The sequence below is a fragment of the Struthio camelus genome, chromosome 23 (assembly GCF_040807025.1).
Source record: "Struthio camelus isolate bStrCam1 chromosome 23, bStrCam1.hap1, whole genome shotgun sequence".
Lineage (NCBI taxonomy): Eukaryota > Metazoa > Chordata > Aves > Struthioniformes > Struthionidae > Struthio > Struthio camelus.
This window is the reverse complement of record NC_090964.1, coordinates 3,304,880-3,323,172: the sequence shown is the minus strand read 5'-3', so window position 1 is coordinate 3,323,172 and position 18,293 is coordinate 3,304,880. Positions and strand designations below refer to the sequence as shown.

Sequence of the window (18,293 nt, the reverse complement as noted above, 5' to 3'; positions counted from 1 at the left end):
AGGAAGAAAGAAAGAAAGAAGCCTACTGCAAATTTTACAGACCACTTCCCTCACTAGAGTCCTTGTCTCCTCCAGTCTGCAAACCAGGGAGCGCAACCAGAGCTTGTGCTCTCATCTAGGCTGAGGCAGCCCTGGTGGGATGCTGAGCTGACCTAAGTAGGGGGCTCATCAGCTCCGGAGCCCTACAGAGCATCACATAAACAGGACCCACCTCTGCTGACACGGCTGGAGGGACTCAGGGAAACAGCCCACATAAAACCTGTCCACTTTACCATTCCAGCCTTCACGTAGCATGAACAAAGCTTTTACCCATTTGACAAACTCTGCAATTCATGCGTGACCTCTGGTTTGCAAGAACCAAGTAGATTATTCACCCGTTAACTTTGTCTGGCTGGAAGCGGGATTTCCAGGTAAAGCTGGCTCACTCCAGGGCAGCAAAGAGCTGTTTGGTAGAGGGCTTGCTCTGAAATTATCGGTCAGCCTGGGTCGAGACAGGGTCTCACTCAAGTCAAAGTGCCTGTTACCATTCCTCAAGCAAACGGTGCTGGAGCAAAACAGTTTATAACTCCCAAGATCACCCGTATCTTGCCACACCGCACCACCAACAAAAGTCTTTTGGGTGTAAATAGGAGAGGAAACCCAATGAGAGGATCGTGCTCTGAAGATGGGACCCTAAAGCTGGACCTATGCTCAGTGGGATAATCTGCTTTCCCATCCAGTTGTGGCACTGAGCATCTGGACGCAGGTCTGACAGGCCCAGGCGCCACGTGGGACAGGGAGGGAACCACATGTGGCTGGAGGAGAGAGAGGGCAGTCCCAGTAGCCAGCTGCAAGGTTGGCTCAGCCCTGCAACTGCAGTCCCCAAGCAGGGCTGTCGTCAGTCACGGCCAACCTGACGCATTATTCTTATGCTTTTCCAAACTGCATCCAATTTTGTAATGAAGAATTTACCCCATTGCTTTATTAGCCTAAAACTTATCTTCATTTTAACCACACTGCTGTTTACAATGTTCTCATAAAACCTCAGCTGGGAATATATTTTTATTCTTATCTGTAGCTGGAGTTTATCTGAAAATAACTTGGAAAGTCTCACTTGGATATTACCTAAATCCAACCTATTCCACATAGAAGCTGTGAAGTGCTTGATTAAGTTGAATGCAACCTTTGCTGTAGGGCATCTTTTGATGGAAAGGGTGAGAGAGAAACTGAATTAAAAAGACTCAGCCCAGCCAATCTGCTTCCTCTCACCTGCGGCTGGGTGAATCTCACCTCACAAGGACTGCAGTCTTACTCACAGGGGAGGATATGGCTCTGCACAGGCAAAGAGGACATCTCATGGAGCTTGGGAAGAAGGAAACGCTCAGTAACGACAGCAGTTCTGCACACAGGACATAACTTCTGTCAAAAGACTTAGGCTAAGACCATGCAAGGGAAGAAACGTGCAGCTCCTGGCCTACAAAAAGCCAAGAAGTTCTTACCCAAATGGGTTTGGTGCTTATTGCAAAGGAAAAGAGCTTTCCAGGTATCTGCGTGAGGGCCTGGTGATGATGAGAGGGACTCGGAGAACAGAGAGACTGCTGGATCTAATGGGGAAGGAAAGCGGAAGCAGTGCTCTAATAAAACCCTGCTGTGCACCACCAAGGTCTGTGGGCTGGTACACGGGAATAAACTCCCAAATCTATCCAGGGTTGCCCAGAAATCCCCCCAGCGAGTCAGGTTTCAGAGCTCCATGTGGTCAAGCCCAGAGGAAAGGAGAAACAGTGAGGGAATAGCATTTTCTTCAGCTCAGAATAACACTAACCAGCTCAGATTTGAGGCTATTTAACAACACTCTTAGCCTGGCTGGTCACAAAGTGTAGACCTGCTACCCTTCCTGCCTCTGTGTTTACAGCATCCTCACCTACCCAACCACAAGGAAACCCATTTCAGCAAAATTAGCTTTATTGCTAGAACATCTTTCTCTCCTTACCCCCCAAAACGGATTTGGGTCTCTGAAGACCACCTCTAAGGTCTCTTCTATGAACCTCCAGTTTTAGACACCTGAACTAAAAGCAGCCACTTAATTAACACAGTGGCTCCAAGCTGAGCCCAGGTCATTACCAATACCTACTCCAATGTGGATTACAACAGGAAAAGACTGTGCTATCACATACTTCTTTTAGCTTTATGAAATACAGATACCAACAGTTCAGGAGAAAGTCAAATCTCTTCACTTCTAATGTGTGAAATTAGCATTTAAAAATCAAGAAACAGAGAAAGCTTTTCTTTTTAGAAATGCCTATGCTGACTCTAAAATGTCTATGCAAGAAAATGGGCTGAGGTCTCTCCTGAAGGCATGGTCGAGTCGGCACGGTTGAGTCAGCACGGTGACCCAGAGCTCCATTTTCATGAGATACAGCACACTGCAATGGAAATAGTTTCCCAGTTATATTAGAGGAAATTCTACTTCTGCTTCAGCAGTTTTTAAGTAAAAAGCGGGCTTTTCAAATTTACAATCAGGTTCTGCGACAGCAGTCAGCCTTCTCTTGCATGCTGTGATGGACTGCAAACACCTCCAGTGGGCCAAGTCCAGGCTGCCCAATCTGCCATTATGCAGCGGAGCAAAAACAGCAGTGCTGCATGTTAAGTAATTTCTTCCAGAGGCGGTAAAGAGCAACCTGGACCAGGCTTAAAGTTCTTCAGCATTTTCAACATCCCCCTTCCTAATCTATTCTGGTTGGCATCGTGGCACCATGCCTGTGATATCTTTTATATATTGGATTTCCATTGGGAGTTTTGCATTGTATCCTATTCCTCTGATGTTTTGTGTTGACTAAGGCAGTCATGCCTTATATCATGCTTCTCCTTCCCATACAGCACTGCAGCAGGTGACTTCCATGCACGCTGGGTTTCCCAGGCCTGCCTTCTTGATGCGCCAGCCAGCAAATCTCTCACTATTGAAGTTTTCATTTTTTCTCCTTTGGTGCAGCTCACTGATAATCTTCAGTATATGCAATTTTGCTGAAGGTCAAAGATGTCAAACGTTAAGGTGAGCTGCAATCCATTCTTGAGTATTGATTCACTCAGGTGGAAAACAGGGCAGAGAAGTGGTTCAGCAGCAGTTCTCACTTGTGATGTATTCAGGCATTTACTGCAAAAATGACCTGGGTGATAATTTTGTGACATTCAAGCTGGCCATGATCAAATGGACCCCCTGCGTCAGTCACAAGCACGTCTCTCAGGGCTGTGATCACAGGAAGGGGCTCCACTTCGCTGCTGTCATGTCACGCACTCAGCAATGGGATGGGATCTTGGAGTAGCTTCAGCTCGAGGATCCAGCCCTGCTCCAGAACCGCCAGCACATGCGTTGCGTTGCTCCGATGAGAGAGCGCTGTGTTTTCCTGGGACCTCTTCTGCCTTCTGTCTTGCTGGGCTCCCCCAACCCAGGACTACCTGCCCTCCTGTGTGCTGGAGACATTTGGCTATCTGAGATGCCAAAGGGCTCCAGGCTGTAAGAGCCAGAGTTTGCAGCTCTGGTAACACTTGCTACAGCCTGTGCACAAGCCATCATTTCCTTCTCCACAGCAAATATCTTCTCTCCATTTCCCCAAGTGTTGCAGCCTGAAACAGCAGGGCTCTTTTGAGATTGTACTTATGCATCTGACTGCATCTAGCCCTAAAGTCACAGCTAGCTAGCTGGATTTGCAAACCAGCTGTGCAGCCTCTGTCCACAGCACACTTGTATGAAGTGCTACTCTCAGTATGAGTGATGCAGTCTGCGCAGCACATGTCAGCAATCCACTGCTTTCAGTTTTAGCTGGCATGGATTTGTAACTGCAGTTCTGCTACATAGATCAGGCCTCACTCAGCTGGTTGGAGGAACGACATGACTCAGAAAAGACAACTGTCAGTCCAAAGTGGCAATGTGCAAAATTCATTTTGGTCCTACAGAGTGGCCAGGCTGTGATGCTGCCCATACACTTTCTTCATGTTCTCCAGCAGCATTCCCAAACACAGTCACATCATTCAGGTGACAAAGAGATCACAGCTTCTCATGGAGAATCACCGACAGTGTTGAGAAACCTGAGCATACCGACATAAATTCAAGCGACACACCTTGCAAACTGCTCCATGCAGTGCTGCAGGGTGCAACACACACTGCAGTTATAAATCAGTTATAAACTATCACAGCATTCAAGGCACTCTGTCCACATTGTGGGTGGACATGGATGGCCAAACGCTCCTTAATGCACAGTGCAATGCCAATTAGCTCTCTCCAATCTTTTACCCATTTTCCTAAACTTGCATGCTGCTCCTAGCCTTCTGCACACTGCTCACACACTTTCTGTCCACCCTGCCACAGCTCCCTGTGCAGAGTCAGAGCATCCCTTGAGCTCTGCAAACCTGGGTAACGTGGCAGCTCATTGACCAGCCTCCCCACCCCAACCAAGGCCTGCAGCTCCGGCAGAGTGAAGCAAAAGGCTGCAGTCTCTGTGTTCTGAAAGTGAAGCACAGTAGTGCAGGGCAGGGCATGGTGCTGCAGGGCGCTGCATGGTGCGCAGCGGAACATCGTGCAGGCGGAGTGCACGGTGCTGCAGCTGTTACGCATAGTTACCAGCGCAATTCAGCGCACGCTGCTGCAAAGCAGGACAGTGTGCAGAGCACTGCACGGTGCTGCATGGCGCAGGTGGTTCCCGATGCAGGGCGGTGCACGGTGCTGCTGGCAGTGCTCGACGCTGCAGCAGGGTAGAACGCAGGCGGCGCGGGCTCCGCAGGTGGTGCAGGCTCCGCAGGCAGCGCAAGCTCCGCAAGGGGCAGCGCAAGCTCCGCAAGGGGCAGCGCGGGCTCCGCGGGCGGGCGCGGCCCGGCGGCGCCCCCTGCCGTCCGTGCCCGGCGCGGCGTCCCCGGATCCTGGCGGGGAGCAGGGCCCCGGGACGTGGGGCAGCGCGCGTGGAAGCGGCGCTTCCTTTTTTTCAGCGAGAAGTGCAGAAAGCCCATCTTTTCACACCCTTCCTCCTCTTTCCAACAGACTCAGGCTGCAGTTCGTCTCTTGGGTTCACCTAAACCTGACGTTTTTGCGCAGAGGTCTTTTCCACACGTCAAGCCGCTGCTGCCCCAGTGCAATCTCCATACACCCAGAGGAGCCGACGGCGAGGGCTGTTCCAAATGACGAGGAAACCCTGGCGAAGAGGGACCGATGAGGAAGGCTGCCTGCTCCTGTGCGCGTTGCCCGCGGCCCCCTCCACGCTGTAGGAGCCCGCACTTTGCCATGCTCCTACAATGGCACTGAGAAGGCCCCGGGGAAGACTACGAGCCCCTGTGCGCTCACAGATCAGGGAAATTCACCCCGCACACAGCTTCACAGACATAATTCCCTGTTGCTCCCCAGCCAAGCACCTGCCTAGGACAGTACAGTGTGAAAGCAATGTAAGAAAAAAATCATTATGTGGTATTCATCATTACTGGGCCAGATTGTCTCCTGTCGTGTCCGTTGCCCACATATAAATGACTACCTATTTAATACCCGCATAAAGCACAGCCCTTTGTGTCCAGCTTAGGAATCTGTGATGTGTGCTTAGTATAGATGCAAATCCTGCACGAACCCTGGAAAATAAAGACTGCATGTACAAATCTCATATGCATTCTAGTGTGGGTTGAAAGCAACGTCCAGAAGAGAGCTAAGACTTTACATAGGAAAAATACTTCTAAAAACAAAAAGACAGCTACATTTCTATATTAAACAGCCTAATTTCAAAGCTTGTTGAGTTCACGCCCTGAAATATTCCCATAAACCATTTGCAAGCAGGAACGCAGACAGGAGCACCACGCTTTCTTTAACATAAGCTCTGTATTCTAATAAATATATATGTGTAATAGATTTACAGAAAAACAAAGTGATGTCCTGTAAAATACTATCAGAAACTTGACTCCAGGAATTCTCTGCACCCTTGAATAATGAACAACATAAGACCTGTGTCCTCACAGAGCCCAACCACCCATCAATAATCAGAATCAGAACAACTTGCACAAATTAATTCACGGAAGTGATTTTTCCAACCAACTGTGAGCAGAGCACACATTTGAGAAAATACTGCAAATGGTGATGAGAAAAAGGCAAATTTGGCCTAGAAACAGTCACCATTTATTGATCCAGCTCACCCCTTCACAGCAGCTTGGTGGGGTCTCAGCATTGACCATCTCCATTTGCCATTACAACTCATTTCCTGAGAGGTACTATACCATTTAATGTCCAGTAAAACACATTGACACCCAGGCACACACACAGTAAACCATCATCAAAACGTCACATTGATGAGTTTTGAAGGATTACTAGATGATATCTCACCATTAATAACTCAGAGTTTTTATTCCCTCTCTAGGTTACAGTGACGTGGACAGAGGAGCCTTTAACAGCAATACTCAGCATTCGACATCCTCAAAGGGCTTTTCCCAGATCTGACACAAGCTCTGCCCCCTGCGAGCAGGCGAGCTCAGTGGGGCATATCGCCTCCAGCAACCACGTCAAGCGGCTGCGCAGCAAAGCGGTTAATGCTGCGCTGCCACAGGCAGCAGACAGGCCCCCCACTTCCAGCAAAGGGCTTTCCCAAAGCACAGGAACTCATGGCGCTGCCACCCCGGGGGTAGGACCGAGGGCCGACCCCTGGTTTCCCGTGGTCATTAATTACAGGACTTACCAGATTCAGAGGGAAGAATATGGCCCTGAAGCTGCCTGGTAGAGTACTGCAGTAAAAGACCTGCTCAGCAAGAGAAAATGCACAGGGAGCAAAACCACAAGCCGCTGGCTGGCAGGGAAGCTGTAGGGTCTCTCCCCAGTGGGGACAACAGAGCCAGGGGAAAGCCCTTTTAGCCTCTGTCAGTCCCAGTCAGACAGGTTAGGGTGCTGTCTGAAGGACAGCTTGTGTGCCAGGCCAGCCGCCTGCTGGACCACAGCATGGGGCAGCCAAATATAGGGTGAGCAGAGCGGAGAGAGGCTGAGATCTATCGGCCTGGGGAAGGTTCTTCACATGCAAACCGCAAATCATTTTATTTACTTTTGGGGAGAAGGCATGAATGCACAGAGCAGCTCTTTCTACTCACAGAGTGGCTGCAAAAACCAGTTTTACAAAAATTGAAGGCAAAAGTAACCACTGGAGCCCACCTATTACAACTTCTATCTATCATAGGTCATAGTTTCACTTGAGTACTCTCTCCTGAGCTCAAAGACTGTAGCGAGGCAAATATTTCAAACCTATAAAACCTAGCTGCCGGGAGAAAGGGAAATGCTAGCAGGGCCAAAGGATTATGTGGGATCTACTGAGATAATGCCCCAGATGAACATGGTAAACCACATGCTTAGGGTGAGACAGAAACCCCTCTGGTTTCAGACAACCTGGGAAGAAAATTGCTCCTTGAGTTCATATTTGACTAAAAGACATCATTCAGGACCAGCAGAGACTCTCTGTTAGAGCTCAGAGCAGGGTCCACCACCCTCTACCTCCAGGTGTGACTAGCCTGCAATAATTTAGAGAAAGAAAAAAACCAACAATGCGTGACAGTTCTTTTTTCGGATAAAAACAAAAGCTCAGAGCATGATATTCAAATACAATCAGTGTTTTAGTGCAGGGCAGCAAGTGCTACAAAACACTAAGGCCAAAGCAAATTCCCCTGTTCTATGAGGGTCAGCCAAGGGGGGATAAACACAGGGAAGAGAGGGCAAAATGTCCTCCAGAAATGTGAATCAAAGCATGGTTTTCAGGGAGATGTCCGGTTTCCCCTTAGCCGTGGTAAGGGCAAATCTGCCACCCCCGGCAACGAGAAGTTCCGCCAGCTCTGCCTCACCCCAGTTTCCATTTCCAGCCCCTGAATTTCATTGCACCACTGCTAGCAAAGCAGATCCTCTCCACCCCAGTGAGCTGCTTCCCCATGAGAGGTGAGCATCATGATGATCTTTCAGCTGCCTGTGCTGAGCATGAAGAGCTCCTTGACCTCAAGTCATAAGGATGTTTTCCAGCCCCCAGAACACTTTCGTAGCCTTTCTTCTAATCTTCTTTTGTGCTCCTACATTCTTCATCAGAGGCTGACAGCAGAGCTGCTGCAGTATTCCTGTAATAGCTTTTCCAATGCTGTGTGAAGGATCTAGGTCATTCCTGACTTTTTGCTTTTCCTCTGTTACATATCCAACGTCACATGAATAGACAGAATGACTCTCAAGCCATTCTGAATGATGCTTAGTGAGACAGAATCTTTTGTCTTGAATAACTTGTTTTTCTGGCTCTTAGTTATAGTCTTGTAGATGGCCACACAGCCAGCTGCTGTGACTATTGAAACTAATGATCCTGATCATTTTGCAGCAGTAACCTGCCGTGGTCAGTCCTTGTGTCATTTGCAAATGTTACCACAGATTTTATGATTGTCACCTAGATCTTTAATAAAATCATTCTGTAGGCCTGTATTTCTAATCCAGGTCTAATTTCTAGTCCCGCTAGAAATAGTATCCCTGTCAGGGAGCTAGAGACACCTAATAAGGCCTCTTAACCTCCCGAGCAGCGAGCAATTTGATGAAGATGACACATGGCAGCAAGCCTGGTGCTTTGGAAAAAAAACAAGTGCACTCTGGTCTACACCGGCATACTGTGCTTTGTGTCATCATCCTAGTCGTTAGATGATCCCTGTAGCAGCGTGCCCCCAGGCTCCACCAAGCCCCTCTCCAGGGACACTGGACACTACGGGCTTTGGCAGCACTGGACTGCTAACAAAGCCTGGTGAGGAAGATGATGAGGAGCTTAAGGGGAATGGGCTCAAGTGGATTTGGAGAGCTTTGGCAGCATCTGCCCTGGCAGCAGCATGCATGGCCTGAGTAGACATTTCCCTCTTGGATGAGCGGCGAGGAAAAAGAGACAGACTGGTAGGCCACGAGGGAGCTGTCTGAGCACAGGCTCTGTGCTGTGGCCCAGACAAATGCACCTACAGACCAAACCCCGTGGGAGCTGAGCCAGAAAATGCCACGAGGTCAGATGTCCCAGCCCTCACTGACATTGCTAGTTTAAAGCATTTATTGATTTCCCCGGTGGGACTGTTTCCACTTTGACCTGTCTCCCCAGTATGCACATTTGCACAGTGCTGCCTGGGTGCCTGCCTGAAACTGCATATACCTGTGTGGGTGCTTATACCAGCCTGAGTCTGTCACAGCAAAGACAGTGCATTTGTCTAGCAAGACCTAATTTCCATGCCAAAAGCCATTAATTACATTGTTTAGCCAACTCTTAGCTGGAGAAACTCAAATTATCCTTCCCATCATTTGATCTGGTTTCATGGATTCCTTTTTAAAACCAGCACAACAATCCTGCAATCCTCCAGTCCCCTGAGATTTTCCAAGTTTTCAAGACTTGCTAAATCTTACCATTCGTGACTCAGACAGCTTACCAGCTAATTCCCCTGCGAGTCCTGGTTTTAAGCTTATCAGAATGTCAATTTGAAAATATTCAGTGTTATCAGACACTGCGCTTGCACCCTACTTGGTTCAAAAAGACAAATTTTCCAAGGACAACAGCTAGAGCAACACTTGGATGAACTCATACCAGATTTGCAAAGAAAAGATTTCCAGAAAGACAGATACAGCCTACAGTCACCGTGTACTCAGATTTCTGGTTTGTTGTTTATGTATTCTTTAAATTAATGTAACATAATTAATAAACACACCAATAAGAATGACTTACTATTTCACTCAGAACAGGAAGGGACTGTTATTTAATCAAACTCAAACGACCCTTATTAATTCACCTGGCAGCTAAAGACACTGAGGAAAGCCTCCCTTGATCCTGCATTTCAGTGAATAACGTGATTAGAGCAGAAAACACAGAGTTATTCCCTGAAACTGCTTCTGGAAGTATGGAGAGAAAACCTGCTCTGTTGCGTCAGCAGAGCAGCATGGGGGGCACACTCAGAGGCAGCCCACCAGTAAAACACTGGACTTTCCCGTTTTATAGATAGCAGTTTTCTAACACAAAAAGTATCAATTGCAAGAAGGTAACTGTGATTTGGAAAGTAGTGGATGATCAATAAAAAGGAATTAATCACTGGGCTGGGAGTTGGGGGTTACCTGGGAATGAGGGGTTGTTGCCTGATTACATTTGGTACGGAGAAAGGGAGAATGATCCCAGCCAGCAATGTATGAGTTTAGAGCGTTGAAGGTGCTGAAAGTTATCGGCTAAACTATTTGGGAGGAAAGATTTGGTCAGAGAAACTTGAATGAACATGGGGATGCCCTGGAGAAACTTTCTAAAAGTATTCGGAATGTCGTAATTACACAATTCGGAGGACAGCTACGGCTAGAATCCCACCCTACTCTATTGAAAAAAAATCAGTAAATTAATTATTTTAAATTGATATGTATATGGCAAATTATAGTAAGAGGAAATAAATACCAAAAAATATGAATAACATCATTTTATATGGATCCAAGTTAAATGAGTCCAAAATGACCCTGAATCTAAAATATCCCATAAATGTTAAGGATGGTTTAAGAAAAATGAATCAAACTGAATCAATAGTTTGAGCAGTTTTCTTATTCCAGTAGTTTATTGTGATTCTGAAAAAACAAACAAACAAACAAACAAAAAAACCTTTTGCTGGACATTTTCTACAATAATTTTAAAAGTAAGCATTTTGTTGGGAAAAATGACAAAAAGAAAGCAGGGAGAAAGTGCAACAGGAGGATAAAAAATAAGGACTTTCCACACTAAATTAAATAATTCAAACAATTGTTTTTTGGAGTTTAGAGAGAAAAAAGAACAAGGATCCCTAAAAATAAAAGAGTCTTGAATATTCTTTGTCATGCAAGAGAAAACGGATGAAAATTTACAACCAGCTCCAGTCTGTTTTGGGTTACTCGTGTGCCAGGCTCTGGAGGACAGAACCTACAGACTTGACTTATTTTCTGTCTCACGTTCAGGTGCCTCTGTGAGCATCGGTAGGATCCCTTTACTCTGTTGGCAAGTCCAAAAGTGTGGACACAAGCCACTGAGCAGCAAGCGACCGTGCCTTAGCTCTTTTATGGTAACTGCTTATACATGCTGTTTACATCCACTCTATGCGAGGTAGCTTACCCCCTGCCCCTTTCATTGCAGACTAAGTGATTGACTAACCTTACATCATAAAAGTGTGCAAGCCAGCAGTTGCCACGCTAATGACTGATACACAGTAGCTTGATATGTCCTGGACAAGTGCGTTTTTTTTCCCCAATACGTGGATCAAAGACAGCTCCTGGGTTTTGAATCCCTATCGGAGGATAAGAGGTTTTCTTGGATTAAGATACAAAGTAATTTATGAAGAGTACAAATAAGAAAGAAACAAGCTGCTAAAGCAAATATTCATGGCTGGCAGAATTTAAGAACAACAGCAAGAAATGTTTAAAATATGCTAGGAACAAAGGAAATTCAAAATCATATGAGTCTGTTTATAGAGATAGGAAATTTATTAGCAATGATAATAAATTAGAAGTGTTCAATAACTTCTTAAGTTCTGGTTTTTTGTAAAGAACCCGGATCATTTTTCTTGTAAGAAGTAAGGGTGATGAGGTATCTGCAAACCTGCTATTAGCTGAGAAGTATAAACAAATACACTCAAGATAGACTTTTAATAACTAGGCCTGGATAACCCAAATTGAAAAGTCCTGAAAGAGCTGTGGAGGTATCTAGATGGCTTTTGAAATGCCAGGCACCTGCTGAAGACTGGAAGTCTAGTATTGATTTGGAATCCATATTTTTTAAAGGATATGGAAAAGATGGAAGTGGTATAGAAAAGAGCCATCAGAAATGAGAAAAGAGAAATGCTTCACAGTGAGAAAATCTGCTGCTGTACATTTTGTCTAACAAGGAGATTTAAAAGGAGACCAATTTGCAGCGTGTAGCCTTTTGTAGAGAAGGCTCTTTCTTATTTAATCACTCTGTAACCTAGCAGAGAAATGCTGAGCTGCTGTAAATGTTCGGGAGGTGAAGTCAGACAATTTCACACTACCAAAAGAGCACGTCTGCAATCACAAAGATGATTCTCCACCTTGTGAAGCCTTCAAAACAAAACTAGACCCTTTGGGGAAGACATAGCCCAGGTAAACCCAATGAGTGGTCTCAATATGAGACTGTTTTCCAAAAGTAACATACTGGAGGTCCTTCAAGGTGATCTGGTGTTCTTTGGGGCTTTAAACTCTATGAATAACCTTTCCTCCTGCCCTTTTGAGGCATTCTCCCCCCCAGGGAAATGTCAGGCCAAACAACAAATTGATGAGAGCGCCAGGATTATCCTGCACAAGAGTTCATTTAGATCACTCTTCTCTGTATCCATCCCTGTGCTCTATAATTCATTTTTTATTAAATATCACATTCAGAATCAGAAGATCATGGACCCTGAGACATTTCTTTTCTCCTAGTAGACTATGGCCTATATTTGTATCTCGCCCACGCCATTTTCAGGACCAAATTTTGGCGGAAGGCAAAATGGATTATATAATAGGAATATCACACATAATGGGAACCAGCCTAGTAGGAAATTTGGTCCCAGAGATCTGAGAGGCACTAACGAGGGAGGAAGAGAGCAGAGATAACAACAGACAGCAGTTGTATTTCTTCCCCGTTACATTGTATCATACTAAGATACATTCTCCCTTCCTGAAGGTCCTGCCATCAGTGTGTCCAACACCACATGCATCAGGATATTGGTGCCCTTTTGTAGTTCTTAGCTGTCGGTCATTTCTTGTGCTGGCACTCTCCAAGAGCTGACCCAAACCAGACTGCAAATGTGCTTGAGTGTTTTTGGCAACACTTCATAATAAACGCCAAACCATTTATGTGGCCTGTTTCTATCGTAATATTAATCAAACTGGATTCCTGTGGTGCTCATATGGATGACATATGTAAATCCTTCAGAACTCCACTGCCTCTAACTGCAAGTTAAAGTCAATGGGAAATTTCTCTCCTGTCTCCATCTTGCAACTCTTAACTACTGCGCATTTATTCCATTCATGAAATACTGATTACTGTGCAAATGAGGAAATACCAGAGTTGATGAAACCCATGAGGAGCATTAATAAGGCTTCTGATTTTATAGGGAAGGTGCTCAGACACCACGTGCATACGGAGCACCACGGACAGAAGTGAACATACGCATCTTTTATATTATCATAACTGTGTACTCCACATATTGATTAAAACAAACACACCCACCAGCATTTCCAAGTGTCCATCTCCTTAAAAGGAATATTTGCAGAACAACAGGTTTTCCAGGCCAATGCTTGTCTTCAGCAGTGACTAGTCCCACTCAGTTTAGAAAAAGGTATGAGAGACCTCCTAAGAGCAGTTCTAGAACAAATTCTCCTTGAAGAGTTTTCTCCCCAAACCTCATAAATTACACCTGAGTTTGCAGAATTGCATGTCTTTGTCATTTTTACTGTGGAGAGAGAGACAAATAGAGCTCGTATTTTGCTCTGAAAATATTAATCACTTTTTTTTTTTTTTTTTCTGAGAAGGGGGCCCAGTAGTGGCGGACTAGCTGCTAGACCCATACATTAGCTACTGGCCAGCCAGAAGCTCACTTGGCTTTAGCCAGGATCTTAAACCTTGCAGAGGACGGACTGAGCTGAGGATCTGAAACAGGAACCGTATTAGTACCTCTATTGTATTATCTCTTGCGTTTAGCGGATGGAGGTCAGCCATCCGCTTCTGCTCTCTGGGAATCTGCCTGCAGCCTTCAATGCAATGCAGGAGGTGGCATTGCTTGCCTAAAGGAAAAAAGAACACACACGTGGACTGAGATGCTTTCAGTCCTTCCTGGAAGGCTGCCCTCCAGGTGCAGCAGCGAGACGCTCACCTCCCTCATTATGCCACCAGCGCCCTTGAGGCATACCTGTCTGCCCAATATCAGTTCAGGTCCCTGGCAAGGACTGGGGAGTATCTCAGATTTGACAGCTAGCAGTGAATGGATGAATCATCGCTTCACCTTTCCTTCACTGCATATCATAAACCTACTATCAGGAAACCTGTTGGTGCTGCACATGGGTCAGGGGCAGCTTGCTGAAGTGGAACCGAAAGGAGAGTGGAGGTTACATTGCCTGGCTGAGCTCTGACTGAATCCTTTGGCTGAAAACACACACTGACAACTGGAGTAGATCCCCCTAGACACTAGCATCCCTACTGCTGAGGTGACTGCATCCCATCCCAGTGGGCTGCAGAGCACTTTGTTGTGACTCTAGCTATGGTAAACATACCTATCCTGCCCTCTTCTCTGCATTTACATCTTATCCCCTGGCATAAGAAAGGGTTCAGGAAGAGACTCAGATGTTAGTCATATCACTGGGTGCACTTTGGAAAGCATTCAGGTGCTTTCTCACTGAGAAAGCTTATCAGGTATGTCCATGAGTGTGACTCCAAAGTGAGTCTCCATTGTTCCAGTGAAATATCTTCGTCATGAGAAGTCACAGTTACCCAGCAGCAATCCCTTTAGATCTACTGACCATTCACATGAGTAGCCTTGAAGATGAAAACCGAATCTCCAGAACCCAATAAATCTTTTTTTCCAGGAAAGCCAGCAACCAGACAGAGGACACAATCTTGTGCTCTGTATTTAACTGCAGCATGATCTAATTGCTATTTTAGATGAATATCTTTTCTTCTTTGGTTGCGGTATCTTGCAATGGAAGTAATATCTTCAGCATGGCAAATCCAGTAGCCAGAATATTTGAAAAGAGCAACTGGGCAGTTGCATCCACAAATGGGAAATCCTTGCAGGAGTGTTCCCTGTAAAGAACCGACAGTAGCCAGGGGAAGCCTAGTTAGGACTAGGGGAGTCCGTTAGCTGGCAGAGGTGCCTGAGTGGTGGGGACAATCTGTGACAAGCACCTTTTGCTAGGGAAAGGTGTTTTGAACTAGAGGAGGCAGCTGTGGATGTATTTGAGCAAGGGAAAGACTGGGCACAAAGAAAAAGTGGGAGGACAACACTAACAGGGGATTGAGGGGGATAAAGCTGTCCCTAAAGTGGCCAGGTGTCGGAGAGGGGCTTTCTCCAGCTGGGGGGTTGTTAGGGGATTTTTCTGGGGTACTGTGTGTAGGCTCTGGCCACTCTTTAGGACACAGGACATCCACATGGGGGTCCTTCTCTGGTCAGGGGAGGTCACCAAGGTGCATGGGGTTTGCCTATGGGGATGGCTTGCACAGGGGATCACTCTCAATGCAAGTTGGGAATGGTGCCAGTGAAAGTCATGAAATACAGCCTTAGCATGAGGTCCTTCTAGCTGCGAGTCAAAGACGATCCCAGTCTCTGGCTGGGGGGAGGGTTTGGGGTGCGCTAGGATACATCTGTGCTGTCTCTAGCTGGGTGGTTGCTGCAAGGCTGCATGCAAGGCAATGTCCTGCTCCAAGTATGTCCGGGCAGAAGGGGAGCAGGAGAAATCTGGGGGCTGTTCAGGTCTCCAGTTAGCCTGAGGGGGAACTTTGGGGGCAGGAGGGGGAGCAAGATGTCCCTTCATCTAAGAGTATCACTAACCAAGGGTGAGGTCTACTTCTAAATTGTGTGGGGCAGTCACTAGATCTGGGTGGCACTAGGGTCTCTCGAGTATCGTCTCAAGTATCTCTAGAAGATGTTGCCGGGTCAACACGGAAGATGGGATCCTTTTAGCTGGCTACACCTCTGGATGGGGATGCGGGCTAGGGGGCTGTGTGCAGGGATAACTCATGTTCAGTGTCCTGGCCCCACAGCACCAAACTGGCCTCCTGCACCAGCACAGCCCCTGCCTGCTCAAGGCCCGCTTGAGGCCTCCGGCCTAAGCAAGCCCAGGCCAGAAAGCTTGGCCTCTCATTTGTCATGTGCCTTCCTCAGCTAGGAACCTGTCACTCCTCTGAGGGAGTCTGTTCACGTAGGGGGGACACCCTCTCCGTGCAGGAAGAGCTGTCACCCTGCAGAAAAGCAGCCTGGCCGACGGCGAGGTGTCTGATGTTCCTGGGGAGGCACCTTCTGCATTCGCCATGCAGGCATTGCCGGGAAAGAAGGACACAAGGTGTCCGCAGGGATCCCCTGCGGGCTTCATACGAGCGCGCCTGCAGCGGGACCCCATGAACACGCGGAGCCTCCACCACGGGGTCCCCAGGGAGTGCCGGCAGGTCTGCCTGGCCGCGGTCCCACCAGCATGAGGGTGGCCCATAGCGGGGTGCCGTGCTCGTGCGGGCGGGTCTCTGGGGGATGGGGACGTCCTGGGGGCGCGGCGGGGGGGGGGGGAAGGGGGTCTGTCCCCCAGGCCTGGGGGCCGAGGGGGGCCTGCCCCCAGCCCGCCGGCCCGGGAGCCAGGGCGCGCTCGGGGGTCGGTCCCCGCGGGAGGACGGGCCGGGGCGCTCCCGCGCCCAGCGCTCAGCCGCGGGCCGGGCCGGGCCGGGCCGGGCCGGGCCGGGCCGGGCCGGGCGGGCGGAGCGGGCCCGCGGCAGCCGGCGTGCGGCGCTGCGCGGCCCCCGGGCGGCAGGGGGCGGCGCTGGGCCGGGCTGGGCGGCTCGGCTCGCTCCCTCCCCGCGGCTCCCCCCTTCACTGCGCATCGGAAACATGGCGGCGGCGAGGGACTGAGCAGCCCCAGCGCTCGGCGGCCGCGCAGGTGAGGGGGGGCGGCCCGGCCCGGCCCGGCGAGGCGCTGGGCCCCGGCCGCCGCCCGCCCAGCCCGCGCGGCGCCAGGCGCGGCGCTGCCCCGGGGGGCTGGACGGGGAGCCGGGCGCGCAGGCACCGCGGCCGCCGTCGCCCGCGGCGGCAGCGCGGCAGGCCCGGCGCGGAGCCCGCCTGTCAGCCCGGCCGCGCCCGCGGGGCCGCGGCCCGCCGCTCCGCCCGGCCCCGCCGCCGCTCCGCCCGGCCCCGCGGCAGCCCTGCCCGCCGCCCGGCCTGCCCCGGCGCGCGGCGGGGAGCTCCGCCGCCCTGGGGCCGGCGGCGAGCGGCGGCCGGGCCTGGCGCGGCGGCGGCGGCGGGAGGCCGGGCCGCGCGCGGGGCGCCGGGGCGGGCGCCCGCGGCCGGAGCGGGCCCACAGCGCCGTGTCATCGCGGACACCTGTTGGTGCCCGTCAGGCGGGGCCGGCCGGGCCGCCGCTGCCCGCGGCCTGCCCGCGGCTCGGCGCCGGGCCCGGCGGGGGCCTCGCTGGAGCCGCCGGTACCTGGCGGTTGAGAGCTGCGAGCGACTTTGGCGCTTGTGCCGTGAACGGCGAGCGTCGCTGAGCGGCCCAGGGGCTGGAGTTGGCGGTCGCGTGCCGTTGGAGGCTTTGCTCGTCCCTCACCAGGAGGCTTAGTGTCGGTTGAACGCGTTTCAGGGAGAAGTTTGGAGAGGGTCTTTGTTCTTCCAGCTATTTCTGGACAGTGCTTGCCCGAAACTGGGATGAGAACCCTAAAAATGCAGAGACGCAGGTATGGAAGCTGTTTCCGTAGTACTTTCCGTAGTACTTTATGATTTGCATCCAAAGGCCTCAAAGTTCTTTACGCAGAGTATGTGAGCCAGTTCACCCTGCCGCAGTTGTTTCTTATCCTTTGGACATTTCTTGTCTAGAAAGAAAGCAGACGCTAAGACGTGCACGAGTTGCCAGGGAGGTTATGGGAGGCTGCTTGCGCTAGCCGCTGGGCCGTGTGGCTGTCGTCTGTACTGAGGTGGGCTAAGTAATTCCCAGGCGGTTTGGTTCCCTTCTTTCTGTGTGAACCGCTTAGGATGGCCCGAAGTGCTGCAACTGTAACATTTTATAAAGACAGACGACTATAGATCTCTGAGCTGGAGTAGTCATCGCTTAGTAATGTGGTCCCTCGCCCCTGAGGCGCTGCTGCTGCTGCTGCAGTGTAAAGGGTAATCCTGGTGACTGGGCAGAGAAATCCCATAATTGCTGTCCCCGAGGACTAGCGGGAAACATCTGATTTACCTTCACAGCCCCTCTGAATCAAGCAGTTGAATAGAACTGGGAGTAAAACAAGATTTGCACTTTTTATGCATAGTAAGAGGTTTAAAAATAAATGCGGTGTCCAACTGGCTTCTGCTGCATGTCATTCAGGTTTAATCTGCATGCTCTTTGAAGCTTCTTTGTAAAATCATGACAGTGTTTTCAAGTCTTGATAATTAAAAGTGGAGATAGTAAATCTGAAGGAGCGGCCTACGTTTTGGATGTGCCAATAAGCTGGATCCCTCTGGCTTTTGGACATCTTTGGTTCAGCAACTCTAAATACCAAACTGATTATTTATGTGGGTAAAATAAGGACGTAAAGACCCAGCTCTGTGGTACCCAGCTTTGATTTCTGGCTTCACTTCTGTTTACTGTTGTTGTT

General features: G+C 49.2%; 1 protein-coding gene across 7 annotated transcripts in view; it reads left to right on the top strand.

The window, feature by feature from the left end:
• Nucleotides 1-16,483: 16,483 nt before the first annotated feature.
• Nucleotides 16,484-18,293, top strand: part of SCMH1 (Scm polycomb group protein homolog 1) — an 86,752-nt gene continuing 84,942 nt past the window's right edge. For 4 of the 7 annotated variants that reach the window (XR_011136001.1, XM_068917374.1, XM_068917373.1 and 1 more), the window contains exon 1: nucleotides 16,484-16,603. The gene's annotated coding sequence lies outside the window, so the exon portion shown is untranslated. Of the gene's footprint in view, nucleotides 16,604-17,277; nucleotides 17,394-18,293 lie in introns of those variants that run through there. The other 3 variants (XM_068917369.1, XM_068917371.1, XM_068917370.1) reach the window with 3 other exon arrangements.